Genomic DNA, 22,291 nt, shown 5'->3' with positions numbered 1-22,291 from the left:
GGCTAGCTGTTAATTTTTCAAATTAGAAAAATTCTAGTTATAGCCAGAGGGCTTAGGAGCCAGAGTCTGACTGGACATCTTTCTCTTCTTTTGCAGTGGAGCTACATCACTGCACTTGATTGTTCTCTTACACCAGTATTCATAAGATTAAAATCAAGATTACCATGAAGTTTATCCTCCCCAGGATAATGCATGCAACTAGAATCTGACTTGTGCAAAAGGAGGGTATTTGTGTGAGCAGAAACCCAAATACAACTGGAAACACTTCAGTGGAAACTGAAGGAACAGAAAGATCAGTGTTACATTTAGCAAATGCTTGTGTCTGCTGAGGTGTTAGTTTTCTTACAAGTTGAAACTGTTTTCTGCTGCTATTTTTTTTAAGCTGTTGTGGAAAAAAGTGGTGTCTTGAGTCATTCTACTGTTTATCACCTTCCAAATCAAAGGGCACAGAATTAGGTTTGTGTTTTCACAGAGAAGATTGATGCTGACACACAGCTGTCCCTTCCTCCTCCTCAGAACATCAAGACTAAATGTTTTGCAGATTATAAGCTTGGTCCTGGTGAGGAGCCCGAAATAAAACTTCTTTTGTCTCAAGTTTTTTGGTGTTTGCTCTAAAGAAATCATCAACCTTCGTTGTTTATTTTTTCTTCTGCAGAAAAAGAGGGGGCTGGGAAAATTATCCCTCCATCTGTTTTCAATCTCAGTTTTAAAAGTCTAAAAGTAAATAGGCCCCTAGTCCACCCAAAACTGTGTTCATGGGCAGTTTAGATCCAGGGGCAATGTAAACTCCAGAATCAGTTAATTTCAAAAATTGTACAGACTGGAAAAGAAATCAGTGGTGGTATTTACCACTTGAAGTAAAAAAATGTATTTTTAGACATCTGCACCAACACAAATACTTACTTCTATCAAGGCCAGAACACTACTATTTAAATTCCTCTTTGTAATCCACTCTTTCTTTCATCTCTTGTTCTTATCCTTCAGTGGATTGTGTTGGATATGAGGAACCACTGAAATACTGCTGTGCTGATATGAAAGGTTAAGGAAGGTTATCTCAGAGACAGGGTGTGTGCTCAGATTTTTTTCACACAAGGCAAATTTAGCTTAAAACATGAAAAATCTTTTGCAGGGTAACCCAGTGAGCTGTGGTATGTGTATTGCATAAGTTGAGGCTTCAACCAGGGTGTCTACAATGAAATATTGATGGTTTAGTGACAGTGGTACAGATGGTTTCAGAAAAGACTGGATTCTGTGCTATGGCCATAAAACTATTGCTAACCTACAAAGTTGCTATTGTGATTTATGTAATGATAGAGCAACAACTCTGTGTGTGTTTGTGTGCCGCCCCCCTTAAATTTCCAAGGAGTTAATTCTATTTCCTCTGGTGTACAGACATATTTGCACAACTGCAAAAACATTTTAAATATTGAGAACTGTAGCACATGAATAGACACTTGTTGGAATGTATTTATGTTCATGCACATACATAAAACAAACAAAAATTGACATTGTACTTGTAATTGAATTGGAGAGGTATTCATGTTGATTCCCACAGTGTCTGTTCACAGGCATGAAAAAGTTTGTTTTCTGTGCAACTTCTCATCTCCTTTTTTCTCTTGACTTGCTCTTTATTTTCAGTCTGTTTGAAGCTTCCTAGTTCAGGAGAATCACAGCCTAAAAAGCAGGAGTGCCTAACTGGAAAAGCCATGCCATTGTTATGATTAATTTGGCTCAAGTGGAAAAGCTGCCCACAGAGTAGTCCTGCTATCAGTAGTTGACTTGACTTCTGTGGATGGGATCCCTGAATAAAGCATGAAGGTTGCAGGGGCTCTTCATTTTTCTCTATTATGAGGCCACTTGTTGTCTCATGTAGAGAATATTGATGCCCCCTCATCTCTAAAGACAGAAGTGTTTAGCTGGGGCAAGCAGTAAGAGTCCTGCACAAAGACAGAGAGAACCTTTAACTCTGGAGATAAAGGAGGGCTCCAGAGGAAATCCCCTGTGTGGAGTCAGCAGGCTGTCTTTATGACATTTCACTCTTTGCAGCTCTCTCACGAGCCTTACTAGATTTGTTGCTCTCTGCTAAAATTCCTGCAGCACGTTCCAATCTGTTCTCTCTTATTTTCCTCAAGCAGGCTGGTGCATTTTTTTGTTTACTTAAATCCTTGTCTCTCCATCTCAGGGTAGTTTTTTCCTCTCTGTAGCTGTTAAGTTGTGCACAAGGTCAGATGATTACTCAGAACTTCCTGGAAAGCCTCTCGTTTGTTTTAGACAAAAGTACTCAGGAAGTTCCTCAGCTCTTCCAACAGAGCTGTACTGGCAGAGGTTGCCAATCTTCCAACTGCCCCTACTGCATTCTTTGGAAGATGTGCTAAAATAAATTTTAGTACAGTACTAAATTCAGCCTATGTCAGCATTGTCCCATATATTTCAAATGCTGAGACTATTTTCAAGATCTCCGGCACCTCAGTTAATAGAAAATTGTCTCCTCACTCACTATGATGGCAGTGTGACAGTCAGGCTTTTCAGTGGTCCCCACCAAGCCTGCCATCTTCTGATTAGAATGTTCCAATCTAGGCACAAATTTTATGCCTTTACAGCTCATCTTCCCTTTCTACACAGAGGCTTTCAGTCTTACTCAGCTGGTGAGGCCTCACCCTGCTTCAGACACTTCCTGCACCACACAGACTCAAGGAGCTAAAGGTAAGTATATCAAAGATAAAAGGATGGAAAAATCAAACAGAACACAAACTCAAATGGCTTGGCACACAGATCCTCTTTAGGCTCACAGCCCCTGGTGGCTCATCTCAAAGCACTTTAATCTATACAATTAGATAGGTTATTTCCTGTGATGTTGGGTTATGGAGCAATCATTTTAATGTATTTATATCTTGATACAATATATGCTCCTCTTACAGCCCTCTCTGAGCAGAGACATAGCAATACGAGTAAGGGAGCACTGAGGGGTTGTTCTCTGTATTCGTGTGTAAAGATTTAATTCTCCAAAGAACCACCAAACTGGGAGAATTAAAGACAGATGGAAGTTTCTTCCCAATTCTGACCTCTGAGTCCTGACACCTATGCCATGAAAAGTTTTTAGGAAGGCTTAATAGCTGTTGAATTCAGCTGTTACCGTGAAAATAAGTCTGCAAATATCGCCAGCCACTTCCAATATGAAAATGCTACTGATGTGGCTAAATTAGAATTAGTTTAGAGACTACTGGTGCATGAGAGTACTTGCAATACTACTTTTAATCACAAAGATGCTGGCATCTCAGCTTCAGCTATCATCAACTGTGCAACACTTTAAATTGATTCTGAGAGCTCCACAGAAGGGGCCTGTACTGACTGGCTCTCCATGAGCTGCTCAAATGTTGCTGTTGTAGACAAAATCATTTTGCAATCAACTCTTTAGTTTGCAGCATGTGTCTGCATTCCCTCTCCAGAAAAAAAAGGTGGGAGGACAGGAAGCTGTTGGTGCTGCCACCTGCGCTTAGTAGCAGCAGGATTTGGAGGTCAGAATGACTTTGATCTTTCTGGCAGCCCTAAACCTCACTGGGGTGAAGGCATCTGAAGTAGGGTGAATCTCAAAATAGACTAATAATTTCCATGAAAAAACTCAAATTAAAACAAAATCACAAAATTTCAAGACCACCATGGAATAACTGTGCCTCTGCTACATGAACCACTGCTCCTCAGCCAGGTGAGTCTTGCTACCAAATAACATTTTGTGGAACTTAATCCAAATGATTTGGGGCTGAATTGCTTTCCCAATTATCAAGACTTTCTATTTCAGCTTTTTGGCAAGTTTACAAGCCTATAGTCTGTAGATACACCACTGATTTGTTTGGGTCTTTTCCTTCACAGAAAGGAGGAGGCTGCCAGCAGACAGAGCAAGGAAAAATAACTTTGTGTTTAGCTCAATGAATTTGATTCAGCTGGTGCTGGAAGAGTGAGGGTTTTCTGTTTTTCCTCTCAACATGCCAAGGAGGTCTTTGTAGTAAGGACTAGGTAAAATGTAATTGCAATTTATCATTCCTGCTGTTTCATTGTATCAGGAAGCTGGGAAACTTGGTTTTGTAAGAGGCTGTTGCTAATTCTAGATTCCCATCTTTTCTCATTGAAAGCAGGTCTTGGAAATTTGTTCTGAAGGGTCATGAAATACTGAGTTATAGTGCAGCTGTGGTTTACTTCCTCAGAGAAATTATTAGTCAAGGCTGAAATGATGAGAACTGGTAGCACTTAGTGTGCTCTGCTCTTTAGTGCTTGAAGGACATCAAAACTGGGCCATAACAGGTGCTCACGTAGAGCTTCCCTGACTCACTGCACACAAAGTCAAATTCAGACCCAGCTTGGGAAGTGTCTTTAACATTGAAACTGCAACCTTTAGATTGTGGTTGCTTTTTAAATAAAAATTTTTTATGATTATTGCAGAAAAAAAAATTTGTACATATCATCTGTCTTTATGAAAGATTGGTGCCAAGTTATAGTAATTTATAGCTATTTCGAAACTGGATCCAAGCCCCTCAAATGTGTTCACAAAGTTTATGAAGAATGTATCCAGTTAACACTTTACTTGCATGAGAGTAAAAATTCAATATTTTAGTGCAAAAGTTAAACATTCTTGTTGTTGGAAAAGTTGTAAGAATTTCTAATGTTAGACATTATAACATTTTTTCCTTCTGACATGTGGAAGAGGATAACATCTTTCTCTAGTTCAGGTTTTTAGCCTTAATGTTTCTGAAACAGAGAGATTAATATTATTTTGGATCCCTAATAAGAAACTGGCTAGACATTAACATTCAAAATATGACAGCAATTCTGTTATAACAAGAAAATTATGGTTAGACCAGACAAGTAAACTCTGCAGAAAGGAGCTCATTACATCCTTGAGTAAAATAGACAATAGCTGTGGATGCTCATATTTTGCTGTGCTGATTCCAATTATTGCATCCATGGTTTCTAGGAGCTCAGGAGTCAGTTCTGTGCAGGCATTCACAGGCTTTGGCATTTATTAGGAGAGGAAGATGTCTGCCAGCTGATTTCCTAAGGACCAGTTCACAGTCAGATGTTGGAAGTTTACAACTTCATGCCTACTAATATGGATTGGTTTCAAACCAGCAGACCAGAGAAAAAAGTGATTTGCTTTCCTTTACTAGTTCCCTTAATCCTTTCAACTCTTGCATTCTCTCTTTCCTAGACTTGATTATATTTGTCATGCAACACATTGGTGGCTGCATGAATATGGACGAAGTGTGCACCACTTGTTTAGCTGAGAATTGGTTATGAAAATTACCTGCTGGAAACATTTTCTACCTAGGTGGCTCTGCTTATGCTGTGTTTTGTTGTTTTTAACTTGCATTCCCTCCCCAGTTTAATTCTGAGTAAGTGATCCTACTAATAGCTATGCACTCAATTTGTTAAAGCAATTTGTTTATTGTATCTGCAAATCAAAAAGGATGGATTGTTTGTTCAATAAATCTCTGTAGTTTAACCTAACAAACGCTACTAGTAGTTTGCCTAACACTAGGCTGAGCCTCTTCCTTACCTGGATGTATGTTTTTTGAGATTTTTAGCATATTGCCTTCCTTGAAGGGGCATAACGTCTTTCTGCACAGTCTGTGAGCATTCCTGCAAATAACAGAAGCTCAGTGTTTCCATGCATAGTAAACACTCATCTTCAAGTTCCTGGAAAAATAGCAAGAGGGGAATGAAGGAGGCCAGAACAAATTACAACTGGGAATGCATGGCTATATCTGTGGATATTATTTTCCTGCTATTCTGCCATTCCTTGTATTTCACACCGTCTTACACTTTTTAAGACAGGGAAAAACTTAATGAGACAGAAGGATAATGGCAAATGTCTAACAGCTTTGGTGATAGAAGCATGATATTCTTTAATTCAGATTTCAAGTGATTTTTTTGGCTTATATTTGAACTATAACTTAATTTGTTTCATTAGAAGACTAAGGTTATGAAAGAGGTATTGCTGAATGGGTTGGTTTTTTTCATAATGGGTAGTCTAAAGCTTCCCATAAAGACTTGGAAGCACAGGAGTTCAGTACTAATAGCGACAACCATGTGTTTTATAACCTTTCCTTGGCAGTACATCAATCCAGGGTGAAAGGAATTCATTACAAGTATCTCAAGGAATGGTCATCCAAGTCTCACTTTTCCAGCAGAGGCTTGGTAGTATTTACTTAATAGCAATTCACCTCAGGAGACTCAGTGCTGTAGATTTGAAGTTAGGGCTTTCTATATCAATAACCTTCAAGGTAAGCACAGAATAACATTTATCTTAATGCTGTTTTCTGCTTGTGGTGGGGAAGCTCTGCCAGGAATGCAGGAAGGTAGTGAGGACCCCATGGCTCAGATGGCTCAGCCAACGAGAACTATTTGTGATGTCTGTGTCAGGTCTCTGAGCACTAGACCAAGTTATTTTACACTCTCTGTGAAACCCTCTGTCAGAAAAGATAATTTTGAATCACCACCAATCAGGTCTGAACTATTGGTTAAAAAGGGTAAGGTTTCGTATGCCATAACCTTATATTAAAAGGAGGAATGTGTCACCTCAAAGCCGGAGGAGTGCTAGCCTTGCTTCTGAAAATGTATGCAAAGTTGCAAAAAACCTCAATACTGAACTTTATTTGGAGAGGCAGGCAAGCAGAGATCTGTGCCTAATTCTAACACTTAAGCTCACTTTGCTTCCAGATTTGTAGTCTTTGTACTTCACTCTGTCAAGTAACATGCAAGGACTAGATTTTTCAAAACCATAGATGAGCTACAAGGGATGGACTCTGCAGTCTTTTTCTGTTTGATGCACAATTTTGGAAGTCTATCAGTTGCTTAATACTTCTCAAAATAATGATTTATATAATAATGATTTTTAGCTTCCTGTAGTTATTCATCTTTGTCTTCATTTTTGTATTGTGTATCTTCGGATCTGGAGGAGATCTATCTGAGGGCAGTTCTTCATTCTTGGATTGTTCTGGCAGAGATACCATGTTGTCAAACAGATGATTTCATTGGTAGAAGGAAAGAGAAGCTCTAAATTTACTGTGTGGGCTTTTTAACAGAGACTTGCCAGCCTAATCTTGTGAAACTAAGACATTTGATTAATTCTGCCACTCAGTGGAACTGCCTTATCTTTACTGTGTTTGATATTTAACAGAATTTGCGCAAAACGATGGGGAAGGGGGGGAGATGAAGGTGGATGGGGGAGGGGGACAACTGAAATCTACTTTCCTGCTAAATTCAAACAAAATTCAGCAGAAACAAGTCATTGTCAAGATGCAGGAGCCACTATTACTTGCCCTGGTAAGAAGAGCAGGCAGCCACTCTCATTCACTTAAAGAAAGAGTGGTCTGCAGCCTTTGCGGGGCTCACTGAAGACAGACAAATCCAGAGCAGGCCTGAAGTGGCATTTGTTTTAGTGCTGCTGCCCTGGAGAGTAAGTGGGCATGACAAGAGCAAGAGAGGGACCTGAGCTGAGCTGAGATCCTCGCAGCAAAGACGCCTGTCAGCCGGAGGTGCTGATGCTCAGTCTGCTGGGCTGATGCCTTCCAAGCACTTCCTCAGCCACGGTTTCGTTTGTTCACATGCAAGTGTCTCTGACCAACCCTGTCAAAGTTTCAAGAGGCTTTTTGATGTTGGTTTATTATCAGAGATGGTTTCTTGTTAGCCCTCTCTTGGTAAGTAGATAAGGAATTTTAAAGCCCTTTTCCATCTGGAGGGCAGTTTTTTGAATCACCAGTTGTTACCTACCCTTTGGAAGAACTTCTTTTATTGTTTCCATGACCCAGACTGGAAGCTTAGTTCTATTTGACATATGTACAATTATTACCAAGGAGTTTAATGGGAGAATAAAAAAGAGAATCTTTGCATTTCTAGACGAAGGCTTTTTCTGTGTGTTTGATTCAACATCTAGTAGCTAGAGTTATATGAGCAAAGAACAAAACTATCAATTTATAAATTATCTTTTCCATCAAGATGCATTGTATCTCCTTTTGAGTAAAGCCTCAACTTTTGTTTTTCTGTGCTTCAAAAAAAATTTTTGTAAGTTAAAGTTTTGGGATTTTTAAAAAATTATATCAAGAAGCTGTGGCAAATCTAGGTGAAACTGCCTCTTGTGGGTTTTTGCTTGTTCAGCCAAAGGTAGAGGATTAGGGTAGAAAAAGAAGCAACATTATTTGTTCATTATTTTAAGAAATGTAAGCTAAACTTCAAGTAAAACAGTTAAGTGGGGACTCTCCTAGTTTTAGAGTCTGTATTGTCCTCTGTACCCAATCTGACACTACAGGCGTCACTATTTCTTGACAAAATATGGATATTAAAGTAATTTAATTATTTGTTTATATATCTTAAGAACAAGGAGTACAATCCTTAGAGGAAGTATAACCTGGCAGTAAGCCAGCATGGCTTGGAACGAAGTCTTCTGGAGGGTTGGGCAGGGTCCCAAGAGGCCTCAATAATTTTTCATAAGGTATTATACCAACACTACCACCTACAGGAGTTCAGCAAAAGGGATACAGCATTTTACAAAAATACAAAGTAGAAGAGAAATCAAGGTTCTTTGAGTATGGTCTGATCTTCCTCAATATCCAGCATTTTGGGGAAAACCCTCAGCTCTATCTGGAACTATTAAGACACAACTCTTGCCTCATGAATCCAAACATTTCTATGGAGAACCATACTTTGTGAAAGGCAGCTCTTGTTGCACTGTAATCGACTCTGCTAGAAATTTAAAATCTCTTGTTCTTCAGATCTTAAGTGTGAGCATGTATCATTAAAATTTAAATCTCACAAACCTCCATAGATAAGAGGCCAATCTGCACAAAAATTTGGCTTGGTTTTATATGTAGGTATACAGCAATACCAGTATTTTAGCCTGTGTGGAAGTTGTATTCCTTGCACAAATGTGGTATATATCTCACTGCTTTTTAGTAAGCTGCCATTAGGCCAGCATGAACAGAACCGTTTGAAAATAGATGGAGGCAATTGAAAAGAAAATACGTCATTACTTGTGGTATCTTTCAGTCTACTGGACTTGGAGGGATTCTGTCTCCAGTCATCCACTATCATTGCTTACAGTAGTTCAAATTATTTACACAAAGAAAGAAAACAGTGAAGCTGTAGCTTTGAAAAGTATTTACACTGAATAAATGTCAAGTTACATTTCCTCATTTTATCACTTTCTTGTCAGTCATTGCCAAGCTGAGAGAGATAATCCATTAATAGCAGACAAGTTTAAATGTGCATCTATAAAAGAAAGGAGTGCTAAACATTCTAGTCCTGGGTAGTAAGGCACTTAAAATTGTGCTCAAGCTCAGTGGGTTTCAGAGAAGCTTAGGTACAGAAAAGCAATAGGCATAGTTGTTTAGCACTCTGTGGGACCCACTTTTCAATAAAATGCACCAAAATGGCAATTACATGAAGACTATCCAATTTATCAGTGAGAAATGAATGTATTGAGAGTTGCTCTATTTCATGTTGTCTCATATCCTTATTGGCATTTTAATTTCCTCTGTCAGGTAGAAAAAGTTTCTGAGTTGATACCTATGAGATTTGTTCCCAATGGCCTGTGTTTGTGTATTTATATCCCCCAAACTTGCTAGGAGTTTCATTCTTGCTTTGACAAGCATATTTCAAGCTTAGTCCATTAGGGGTGTCATCTCTGGAAGCAGCCGGAGCATTTGTGCAACCCTGACTTTCAAGTGTTTGGCCTGAGCAAGAGGAGATGTGTGACACGGTTCCTGGTTGGCATGTGGAGTGCAGAGGCCAGCCTCAGGAGCTTTACCTGCAGCTGTTGTAGTAGCTGGCTGCACTTCCCAGGTGGCTGAGGAGTTTGCAGGGCAGGCACTGCTCAGAAAGAACATCCTGTTAATTAAAAGGAGGTTGGAGGCACCTGGGAAAACAGGTCAAGAAAGCAATTGATTTCAATAGTTAATCCATTACTTCACTGCTCTCTTTTCTTTAGCTTTTCTAGGTTAACTATGATGTTTTCAGATGTGTTTTCTAATTAAGGAGATAAAATAAGAACTTCTTAAAAACATGTGAACTGTGGAAGGAGGCAATAAAAATCTGTGGGGGTGTCAGGCAGCTAGACTTGGGCCTGAGCTTAGATGCATCGGCAAAAAGCATAATAAAACATTAAAACAGAGAAGCAAAACTGACTTGCCCAGAACTGTTGAACAATACTTCCTGTCAGGTCTGAGAAAAGCACTGACACCAAGCAGTAGAATAGAAGGTTACTGATGGTCATCATATCTATGAAGGAGTCTTTAATAGCTGCAGTTGACAAGTTTTCAAACTAAATGTAGAACTATTGCTGAGATATCAGAGGAGTTCTCGGGAGTGTCTGCTACAAACTCCAAGCAGTAGTGTTTGGGAAGCTTGTCTTAATTCAAATTTGAGACAGAAGCAGACAGAAAATCCCCAAAACCCCAAACACACAAAACCCAAAGGCATGAAAGAGAAAGAAAACCGCTCAAATAATTGTGTCTGCAAAGTCAGACATCCAAAAGGTCACAGTTCTTGGTTCTTCCCCAAGGTCCCTTGGGTGCTTAAACCTAGTATTTTCACAGTCTTCTCTATATTAAACCTTGTAAACCACTTAAGACACTTAAAATTAGCAGTGCCAGTGTTGCTTTATCTATCCTTGGTGTTAGATATTAAGATTCAGGTTGACACATATTACTTCACATTATAACCTGGATTGAAAAGTTCTGATATGGAAAAGATTAAAATTAACAGGTTTACTCAAAATAATTTAAAACGAGCAGTAGAATAGTAATAATTATAACCTCGGAGACTCATAATTAAAGTTTACCATTGTCTCAAAATTCTCTCTTCCTTTAATTTTATTATGATAGGGAAAGTATGGCTTTTTAGGCAAGGGGATAACTGTCTCATTCTGTTGGGCCTATGGCCAAATAATGTGCTGTAAATCTGAAATACCTACATGCAGACATCTCACACTGCACGATGCTACTGAATTTTTATACCTTTTTCTTGAGAGTAGTTGACTTGAGCAATGTTTTCTATTGGTGTGTTACATGTTTGCAAAGCACACAAGGACTGTGTCAGTACATAACAGAAGAGGCATGTTTTGCTTTGGGGAAGCCAGGTGACACATTCTGCATGTGGTCAGATGCTTGCAGGATCAGGGCTGAGTAGGCTTCTTCCCTTCCTTTCCCTTCCCTTCCCTTCCCTTCCCTTCCCTTCCCTTCCCTTCCCTTCCCTTCCCTTCCCTTCCCTTCCCTTCCCTTCCCTTCCCTTCCCTTCCCTTCCCTTCCCTTCCCTTCCCTTCCCTTCCCTTCCCTTCCCTTCCCTTCCCTTCCCTTCCCTTCCCTTCCCTTCCCTTCCCTTCCCTTCCCTTCCCTATTACCATAGAGTAGGTGGAAGGTGGAATAGCAGCTCTATGCATGCTTTGCCTTTCCATAAAAAGAGAAATACAGTTGTCAGTCCTTCTGAATCTACCTCTACTTAAATTCTAAGAACAAGTGCAAGGTTTCCTCAAGATGATTATAACTGGCTTTAAAACTGAGTATCAAACACCACCCTTCCTAAACACATTGTGTGCTTTTTAGTCAATTTGCAGCTCTAAAAACACTATATTTATTTTGTTAAGCTCTACACTTGCTCTGAACTTTGTAGATGGGGCTTTACAAAGTATGATTTTATTTCCGTGCTGATGGAAAGCTACTCTGTTGGCCAGCCTTAGTGCCTCAGCATGATTTTGCAGCTGAATCTCAGCTACCATCCAGGAACTTCTCAAGAACCAAGAACAGATCTGACAGGCTTTCTGCCTGAGGGATGCCCAGTGCCCCTCTTACACGACCCATTATACTGAAGTGCCCTAAATGTGACACTGTTGTCCTTTCTTGTAGCACTTTGTGTGCTAAGCAATGTCAGAACTGTGAGCTGGCTTCCTAATGATGGACAAAACCAGCAAGGGAGAGTCTGAGTGATAATGTATTTTTTGAAGGGTGTTCCTGGAAAAGGAGTGATCACAAAAAAATGCAAACACTTTTGCAGTAACATGAGCTCCAAATTGTTCACAGGGAGTGTCTGGTTCAAGAACTGACTCTAAACTCTGAATTTAGAGAGCAATTTAATTCTCTAGCAGCTTGCAAACCTTCATCTCCAAGATCCACTGTTTCTGTGTAAAGCTTCAAATAACATAGGTGAGCAGCAAAATAGCAGCTTTTCCTGTGTTTTCCCAACAAGGACACCCTTCATACCAACAGCTGGCATTGGCATTAGTTAAGCACTGGGACACACGACTTGGTGGGCACAGGGTAAGACCTTGTCATCTACTCCACAGAAAAAATCTGATTCTCAACAACAAACTGAAAAAAAGCTGGAGCAGTCTGGCCCTACCTGGGCAGAAGTTGGGGTAGACTTGACTTTGCTACAACTGAAAGCTCCAGGTGATCAGATGATAACCAGCTGTTGGTGCATGGTACCTCATGAACATGGCAGAAATCAAATGAACCTGTAGCCTGAATTTTGTGTGTCATAATGCAAAAGGCTCAAGTGCCTGATTAAAGTCTTAAAAGATGGTTCATGACCACTCTGTTTAATTTATAAAAATTACTGGATTTTGATAACTTCATTTTTAAATTGTGAATTCCATTTACTAGTGGTGTGGGTTTGGTGAGCATGCTGTTTCCACCAGCTTTACATCTCTGTGAGGAAAATTACCTCTACACGGCTAGGTTAAATTCCAGTTTACACTGGAGTGAAGTCAGAATCAGGTAGACTCTGTGTTTTAAATGTTGTATGTAGTGACTATTTGCTATTTTTCAGTCATGAAAGTCATATGTATACACTGACTGTGGTGCTGTATGTGGCAATTAGGAAGGTCTTTAACCGTGTTTATCTGTTGATGCTAAGAGAATGCAGAAAGAATTAAAAGGTAGTTTGAAATGACACTAATTTGCTTGTTCCTCATTATTGCAGCTCATAAAGATGTTGATTTGCATACTGGATATAGTCCTGATTTGTATTTTGAGGTTATTTCATTTCCTGTTATGCTTGCAATGCAAATTACCTTTGTATAGGGAAGAATACTTTGCCCTCAGAAAAAAGGCTAGAAGATATTATTTTGGAAGGGCAGGCTGCAGGTTATATTTTTTTTCTATTCTGTTCTACGTTTTTTCTGTTCTCATTTTTTGTCAGTGAAAGCTCTTCTTAAACCCCAATGTGTGCACCTCTCTGCTGCACTCACCATAGCAAACTCTTCCAATAGCAGCTGAATTCTTTTAATTGAGTCTTTCACAAGATCAGAACCAAGCAGACAGTAGGGGAAAAATACATTAAATCAATCTCACAAAAGTGGACTTCACCAGAGGAAAGAGGGTAGGATCAGACTAGGTAGACTTCAGAGTGTTTGGGGAAAAAAAATTAATTCCCCCAAACTGGGACTGAAACTATGCAGGCAATCTTAGTTGTAATTATTACTCTGCTCTTAACGATAATGATGTTGGGATTTATGTAGCACTTTTCATATGTAAATTTCTCATCAGATTGCTAATTGTCTCAACATAGACAGTTCCTTGTCTGAATATGGCTGCAAAAGAGTGCAAGGATCTTTCAACAATGTCACATACAGGCAGCTATTACAATTTTCATTTTGTGCTCTAAAGAGATGATGCTTTTATACCACACACCAAACAACTCTGTGTGCATGCCTCATAATGTCAGAGCACTTTCAGCCAAATATGACAGAGCACTAGAGGTCCAAAACATTCACATTTCCCAAATATTTTAGGGAAATAGAAGACTTAATTCAGGGAAGAGACTCAATTACTATTTCCACTGAGGGAAAGCCTGCAGTGTTTCCTGTTTTCCATGGGATGCCAGAGAGTTTTTCTCTCTGTACCTGCTACAGACAGGTAAACAATAGGAAACTCATCAGTCAGCTTTCACCTCCTCACACATGAGAGAATCCAATCACAGGGCAAAGAGTGATAGGAAACCAGATTTCATTGCTTGAGGTATGGTGGAGTAAGAGTTAATTCTGCCTTTTAAAAACTCAGTGATTTTGAAGAAGCTCTCCTCCTGTGAAAAAGCAGAGAGGCAAGGAGACAGAATTCAGCCTCCACTTTTTTAAACTTCCAGTAAATTACTTTCCTTGTCATCCAAAATGTGTTCATGAAAGGAACTGAGGATCTGGAAAAATTAGCTTAAAAGACATTTTCCTGTTGGAAATGCTATTTAACTGAAACATGTGCCATTTTCAGTGCAATTGGATGTAAAGAAATTGTAAAGCAAATGTCAGTAAGTTTGTGCCTTGTTTGCTTCAACATTTTTCATTTCTTTGCAATCTATTTTGCATTGTATTATACAGTAAGAAAAACAAATAGGAAAAATTTCTAAATTTAATCAAAGGAAAACTTTTTGAAAAGCCCAAAGGGGATCAAGTTAGATTAAGTTTTTCTTAAATTTAGAAAAAATGAGGTTCTTCTTTCAGATTCAGAAGAAAAATAAAATTCAGAAAGCTCTAATTTCTGCTAGGCTAGAATTTCAGTTTCTAATTGCAACCACTATAAACCACTATGACTCTAAGGAGACTCCTTCCTGAGCACTCTATCAAGAAACATGCCTAATTCTATGTAAATAATTTATACCTTGTATTTAATGAATTTAATGATAGAGGTCTAGCAAACTTTCTAGACTAAAGACTAACATAATTGTTTTAATCTCTATGTTTGAGTGTTTTCTCATGCCACTGGACACAAGTTGAAAAGACTGTTTCCATAGCTCAAAAGTATATGCTAAGGAGGAAAGAAATGTGCATAAGGGTACATATTGCTAAATGCAGCCATAGACTCAAATATAGGATGACTAGTAAATTTTTTTAAATTTCTTTTTTATTCTTCTGAATTAAAAATTTGCTTTGCTAGTAATATGACTCTTACAAGGATTTTGTTTCTCAGTAGAATTCAAAAAGGTTTCTGAACAAATACATTATTGTCTTCCTTTAGATTTTCTTAACAGAGTTGTAAGAGTGAGGAATTCTCATGAATAGAGTAAGAGACCAAAAACATTGACATGCATTTTAAAATTATTTTTCTTTTTTTTAATTGCATTTTGAAAATTTTGATGGCAGAAGCAACAGTTCCAAAGTCTGCACTAAAAACTATTTTAAAATTGCAAAATCTTGAACAGGCTGAAATTTTCTTTCTTTTGAGTTTGTGTATATATCACAAAGTAGTGAGGGTGGCACTGCAAGCCTCTGTAATCTTCTAAAAACCAAGCACTTTCAAATTAAGGGATTACTCTTTCTTGAAGCTTTAGAAACCAGGTGCAATGATACCAACTTGCTCAGCTTTTGTAGGGTCATGTGAAAACTGAAATAATCAAGATGTGCTGCACTTCTCTTCTAGGAAAGGATACTTTTTCACAGAAAATGGTTAAGCTCTATTCAATGTATGTAGCACTGAAGGAAGAAAACGTGTGCTGTTACAGGGAAATAATATATATAAAAAATAATATTTGCCTAAAGTTTATGTAAAAAAATATGTTAAAACCAAGTGGAAGCTTATTGTTTTGTGACCCTGTGGTTGAGGATTTTCTCCATCTGGAAGAAGGTGTAAGAATAGAACGAGAAAAATAATAACCTGTGGAACTGTAAAATGTCCTGGGGATTTCATTCTCCTAGGCATCACATCAGTTCCAGAGGCTCTGATTTTTTTTCCTTTTTGTTTTACTAGGTCATTCCTGTCAGCATCTCTGGGTTACCCAGTTTTGGGGGAGAAATCAAGCTACAATAAAGCAAGAAGGTGATGAGACTAGGCAGTAATTCCACGCACTTAACTGCAGTCATTTAGAAATTACCAAGTCAGTGGCACAAGTGTAGTCTGGCAAAGTGCTGCAGCAGTCGCTGGCACAGGAGAGCCAGTTTGTGCTGTGGGTATGAAGGGAGCTGGTTCACTTTTTCCACCTGTGAGCTGTGGAGGGCTGCGTGGGACACTGCCAGTCTGGTCTGACCTGAGTAAAAATACCTGGAAACTGTGAGATCTGATTTGGTTCCCACCCCCCACCGCCTGCACTGCCACTTCTTTACTTTATTAGTCACACAGGGCTGGGTTGCTCATGGGGTTCTTGTGCACTGGTAGATTGGAGGTGCTTCGTGGTGCACATTGACTTGACCCTGAAAGGAATTGAGTGCTGTGGCCTGAATTTAGCCTAACACATCAGTATGTGTATGAATTTAAAGTTTCAACTCTGCTCACTGCTGGAGGGGAAGGTTAAGGACCTTGTACCCTACATAAAACTTCAGTAGACCCATAAATAGGAAAAGAGGAATTCTGCTAGTTAGATATCTGAGCTAGACTTCTAGATGTCTTTCTAAACCAGAAACCTAGACTAATAAAATATTTCACACCTGCATATTTACTGTCTTGACCTTTACTGTTACCATCTAGCTTTTTTCACCTCCCCTGCTATTTTTCATCAAAGAAGGAATATTATTAGTATGCTATAGCTTCCTACCCTACCCAGAAGCATGAAGGAAGTGTGAGTTTTACATGTGAAAGCACACTGCACTGGTGGTAGGACAAGTGTCGCTGGTGGTGTGAGAGAGGTGAGGTAAAGCAGCCCATTGCATGGCTGCAGGGGTGGACAGCCTGGGAATTGGTGCTGGAGATTCATCACCTGACTCCCAGCACTGGGCAGCATGCTCTGTGCAAGTTGCTGGTCATAAATAATTATTAATAGTAATCCACTGTAGCTACAGAGTTCAGATGTCAATATTAATGAAGTGAAACTACCAGCGGCTTTTGCTGTGAATTAAGTGTTGACCATGGCAGTTGATGTGAATCAGTTGTGAACAGCAGTGAAGTCAGATGCATGCAAATGAAAAAGATCTTTCTCAGCTATTGCCTATGGCTTTTATGCCAGCTATCTCATTTCTTTCTAACGTTTACCTTTTGTCACCATCCAGTTGGTAGGTAGAGTGGTACAGATGGGTCTGAGTAAAAGCTCATGTGCCAAAAATTGCTGCTCCTGCCTGCTTTTGGAAAAGGATCATCAAGAGTGTGCTCTGCAGTGAGATGAGAGTGCTGGGTGGCATATTGATGAGACAGAAATTGCATATAAATTAGTTGAAGTGGGTTATATTCTGGGAAGTTTGAAAGTGTAAAAATGCAGATCTCTGTGGATATACAGTTCAAGAAGCACAGGGAATCCCTGTAATAAAAAGAGAAATTATCTAACCCGTTTTTACTAGGCAGTTTGTCAAAATCCACAGCAATCTGGGGTAAAATGAAAGATTAATGTTAGAATCAGGCATTTTCTTGCATGTAATCCCACTTACTTACAATGAATATTCATGATGACCTTGTCCATAATTCAATCTTATTTTCTAGCCAGCCCTTATCAGAGAGCCTTTTGGTTTTTTCTCCCCATAGGATTTCCTTGGGGCCACATTTCCTGAGAGTGTGCTGGCTATCTTCATGGGGACCAGAGAGAGTCATGGTTTGGATCAGACTCTGCTGCTGCTGCTGTAGAAGTAATGGTGGGGATTGAGAAATGGGTACAGGAGCTGCATCTTTCTTACTCCATCATGTGAATCATGTAATACTCCATGGCTTTCTGCTGCTTTGTTCTCTGCTCCTTTGGTGATTTCCTGTTTTACTTTCTGCCCTCTTTTGTGACTCATGTACGGCTTTGTCTCTGCAGTGGCCCTTATAGATTGTGTGATGGCTCCATGAACACAGCGGGAGCAGCCTTAAATGGGAGGTGAGACTCTTGGGAGCTTTGTTACAACCTGTTCTGTGGGATAGCAGGCTCAACAAGGTTTGTTCACCCAGAGAAAACAGATATAACAAAAATAAGAAGGGAAAAAATTATATTGAGAAATCTGATAGATCATGAAATCAAATGAGAGGGTGGTTTCCCCAGGTTAACTGTGGGTGAGTGTGTGTCTGTATGATTTGAAGAGCTGCTAGGTGTCAGCTAAGGCTTCAGGGATCTGGAAGGCTGTCCTTCAACCTATGCTCACCTTTCCAAGGGCACTGTGGGGATATCTGACCTGCTGTTTTGCTGGTTTTGTTTCAAGGACATACATTCCCATCACCAGTTGCTGGTGCTATCTCAGTTTTCTGATTGCAGGTGTGTTCAACTAATATAAAATTCATCCCTTCTAGATTTGTCACACTTTGCAACAGCTTGATGTTTATATATTGATATATTGTATATTGGTGTTTTGATTTTTCCCATGATGAAATTCTAGAAGAAAATGCAGGTGAACAACACCACTACCTACCGAACTTACTTTCTGAAATTTGGGAGAAATCCTCTTCTCAGCAATTCTCTTCCCCATAATCTCTTCTGTTCATCCTCTATGGAAAGCCTGACAAGCTGTAAGAAGGCTGACTGGACTTTTACCCAACAAGACCACCTCAGGGTTTTTTTAAAAGCACTGTATTTTGAAGAACTTGCCACCAGAAAAGAAGGAGGAGAAAAACCTGGGGGGGATGTGCATATTGTTCTTAGAGTAGTTATTTTTGAGGGGTTGAATTCTGTCCTCAGCCATAAGGTGCAACTGTCATCTGTGCTTGAGGCACGCTGAAGTCAACTTTGGCAAGATCTCTTTGTTAAATAGTGACAGAAATGCCCATTCAAGTCTGCAAGATTTCCCTTTCCTCAGGAAAAAAATCAAACACAGCAGCCATCTCCTTAATCATCCTTGCTATTGATCTTTAGAGGCTTTGAATGCAACCATCAGAGGCATCACAGACAAAAGCATTTTCTGATTTTCTCACAAAGAGATTTTTTTGGCCCTACGACACAAACAGTTTAAAGTCTAAAAGAAATGTTTAAAGATACTGTCATTTCATTTGAATTGACTCAGTTATGGCAAAAGGTTCTTCATTTTATGATATTATAATTTCTATTTTAAGGATCAATTGAGCTTTCAAGACTTTGGCCGTTGAAGAAAGCATCACCACAGGAAGCACTGTTCAAGGCTCTGTATCTCACAAAAGCTTTGGGATCCCTATGGCTGCAAATCACCAATCCACCTTAAGAGACACTATTTGTTGAATGGATTATTTCCCAATTTTAGCAGAGTCAGATACCTCAGAACAAACCTGCATGTCAGTCTGGAATGTCCCACACAGACCCCACAGAGTCACAGGATCAATTAGGTCAGAAAAGACTTTGGAGATAATCAAGCCCAACCTATGACCAAACACCACCTCATCAACTAAACCATGGCATTGGGTGCCACGTCCAGTCTTAAACACCACCAGGGACGGTGACTCCACCACTCCACCTCCACCCTGGGCAGCTCATTCCAAGGCCCAATCACTGTTTCTGTAAAGATTTTTTTTCTAATATCTAGCCTAGACTTCTCCTGGTGCAGCTTAAGACTTGAAGCAAATCCCAGAGTTTATGAATCACAGTACAGGGGACAATGTGCTTCAGAGGAGGAATTTTCTTTCTCTTCTTCTCTTTCTGGGACAGCATAGAAATTGCATCAGTTCTTGGCATATTTTAGAGCATCCAAGAAGTTCTGTTTATCTCACATCAGATGGAACATCAGCCCTGTACTCTGTTCTCAAATATTCCATGTTCAAACTCTTCTCCATCTCCTACCACAGCCACTGCAGCTGTTCTTAGGTAGGAACTTTGGTGCTTTTATACTGCTTGAGGATTACTTTTATACTGCTTTTGTGGCAGGAAAATTCTTCCCTTGTGATAGGACACAGCAGTAATACAGAGAAGAAAGAGTGTGGGGTAAGGGTTTGACCCTTAGGGTGTGGTTATAAGCCATAGTAGAAGCCTCAACCTTTCTGGGGTGCATGGATATCACTGATGTATGCAAGTATAGACTTCTGTCCCTCTTCATAAACTTTAGTATGTTCTTCATTTGATTATTGTAACTTTATAGTTTTCAGTTTCTCAATTAGAAGAATGATAATCGAACCAGATAATGGCTGTGCTTTAAGGGTTTGCTTGATGGCTGGCATGGTCCTTTGGCTATGCATAAAGTGTCTTTGTCTAAGGTCTTTTGAATTGGGATATTTGCTAGTGGCTGCAAAAGCTCAGGATTCAGGCAATTGGTCCCCCATGCCTTAATCTGTTTCTGAATGTTTCAATTAGTGTTTGCCTGAACGATTTTTTCATTGTGAATTGTTTCAGGTGATTCTGTAGAGCCCCACAGCCTTGGAAATCACTTTCATTTAGAACCACAACTTTGTAAGGGCTTGCTTGGAGAGAGCAAGACAAACAAGGTGAGAGACCCTTTCCTCCAGAACTTTCCCAGGTTGAGTTAAGTGTCAGCTGCCAAAGCATGTAATTTTAAGGACCTACAGAAACAATCAAAGCCTAGTTTAACTTTACAGTTAGATTCCACCCTTGCAAACAGCAGACTCTGGCATGAATGCCACATGTTGTTATGCTAAAGAGTTTGCTCAGGAGCTGCATTCCTATGCACTGACCCCTAAAAAATTCACTAGAGATCCCATCTGCTTCCTGCTGTGACAATATAACATTGTCCCAGAGAGCAAGAAGATGAGCTTACATTTCCTTGCCAGCACTTGAAAGCTGTCAGAGGAGACATGTGGAGAGATATTCGGGTCACATTTTGTAGTTCCATTCTCTACAAAAGATCAAGAAAGGTCTTTATGTATGGAGAAAAGTCTGAACCCCCCCCCACCAATAAACTATTAACTGAGATTTCCCATTGATGGTACCTAAAAGAGTTCTGCATGACCTCCATGGATGTGTAATTAAATTATAAATGGTGTGCTCTCTAGTTTTCTTTAAGGACTGTGTTTGGGAACAATGAAGTCTAGTCCAGAATATGTCCAGACTATCCTGCTAAGTTTGGAATCAGTGCAGACCTACTCACAATAGCTTTCTGTTGCCACACTACCTGTTCAATGCAGTAGCATGGAACACTCCATGGGTTAATTGAACCTGTGTTTTAGACCCATGGCTCAGTCTGCCACAGCTACTGTGGTAAGTTTCTGAGCTAATTACTGTAAAGTCAGCAGCACTGTGTTACTGCAGCCACTAAAGTGCAGGCTCGCCCTGAGAAAAGCTTGGCCAGAGGATTTGTAATAAAGAATTTATTAAGCAAGTTTTGTCCATCTGGTTACAAACTCTAATAGCTGTGATGTGGAGAAACAAGGCTCATTGCAAGCTGATTTCATTTAGGATATAAGTAAGTGGGATCTCTGAGGTCTTACAGTTCTAAGACAGCATGTTCCTGTGAAGGCAGAAACATGATCATCTGTTGTGCCCTGTTTTGGTTCTTTTTAAACTCTCAAACCCATAAAGAAAAGGGACATTTAAAATAATAGGAAGCATAACTTATAAGCATTTCAATAAGTTTTATTAATAGAAAAGACTTTAAAATATATATAATTAAAAATATTCCTATGCATCAGATGTTTACTTGTGCTAATCTTACCTCCACAACCACATTTTTCCATTACCCTAGCCATGCTGGTAATCCCAGGAACAGGAGTCTTGGTCTGTTGTGAAGTGCCTTGCTGACAGAGTGTTCTAATTGATTGCCAAACTCTAATTTTGTTTCTTTTCATGAAAAAGACAAATTGCAAAAGCAACTCTTTAACAAACAAAACCCTCTTTCTTCTGTAGCCTTCTGTCACAGGAGAAGGCAAGCTTTTTCCTACATGGGCCTCCAGAGAGAGCACAGAGTCAGAGGCTGATTTACCACTGTGAGGGAATAATGACCCCAAAGGGTAAAACGTGGAGCTGTCTCACCAAAATATGCCAATAGCACTGTGATCCACAAAAGACTTGCCAGGGAGAAAGAGGAGGTCCTAGGAACATTTCTTTTCCTGTTCCCAGTGGACCTTTAGGAGATGGAATGGTAGGTGTATAATCTGTTTGGTTATGCTGGGCTTTTTCTTCTCATGCAAACATTGTCCACCCCAAATTCCATATGATGGGAAGTAGAAGTATTTTTACCAGGCTGAAAATCACTACATTGACCATGAATCTCTTCCACTTCTTGATCTTGCTGACTGTTAAAGAACCCAGACAGTGCTTTTAAGAGCAAATCCCAACTACAGGACTGGCAGCTTTTTCACAATCCAAGCATTTTAATTTCAGTTATTCTTTAAACCACAGGAGCAGATGATTTCATTCAAGACAAACCTTGGAGTTTTTCATGGAAGAGAAGAAAAAGAAGAGAAACTCAAGAAAAATATAGTAGAACTGTAATTTCTCTAAACCAGAATACTTTCCAAGAGACATTAGTATCTTTTGAGGCATACTCAGTCTTAGCAGAACCCTTTGGAATGTG

General features: G+C 39.5%; 1 long non-coding RNA gene across 1 annotated transcript; it reads left to right on the top strand.

Annotated features, from left to right (window-relative positions):
* The first annotated feature begins 17,422 nt into the window (after window positions 1–17,422).
* Window positions 17,423–21,694, top strand: LOC141728362 (uncharacterized). The gene is made up of 4 exons (XR_012579291.1): window positions 17,423–17,583; window positions 17,689–17,748; window positions 20,155–20,246; window positions 21,622–21,694. It is a non-coding gene; the product is annotated as an uncharacterized LOC141728362 (long non-coding RNA).
* Window positions 21,695–22,291: the final 597 nt, after the last annotated feature.

This window comes from Zonotrichia albicollis, chromosome 2 (assembly GCF_047830755.1).
Source record: "Zonotrichia albicollis isolate bZonAlb1 chromosome 2, bZonAlb1.hap1, whole genome shotgun sequence".
NCBI classification, from domain to species: domain Eukaryota; kingdom Metazoa; phylum Chordata; class Aves; order Passeriformes; family Passerellidae; genus Zonotrichia; species Zonotrichia albicollis.
Note: the sequence above shows the minus strand (reverse complement) of the source record. Positions and strands in the feature narration are given on the sequence as shown.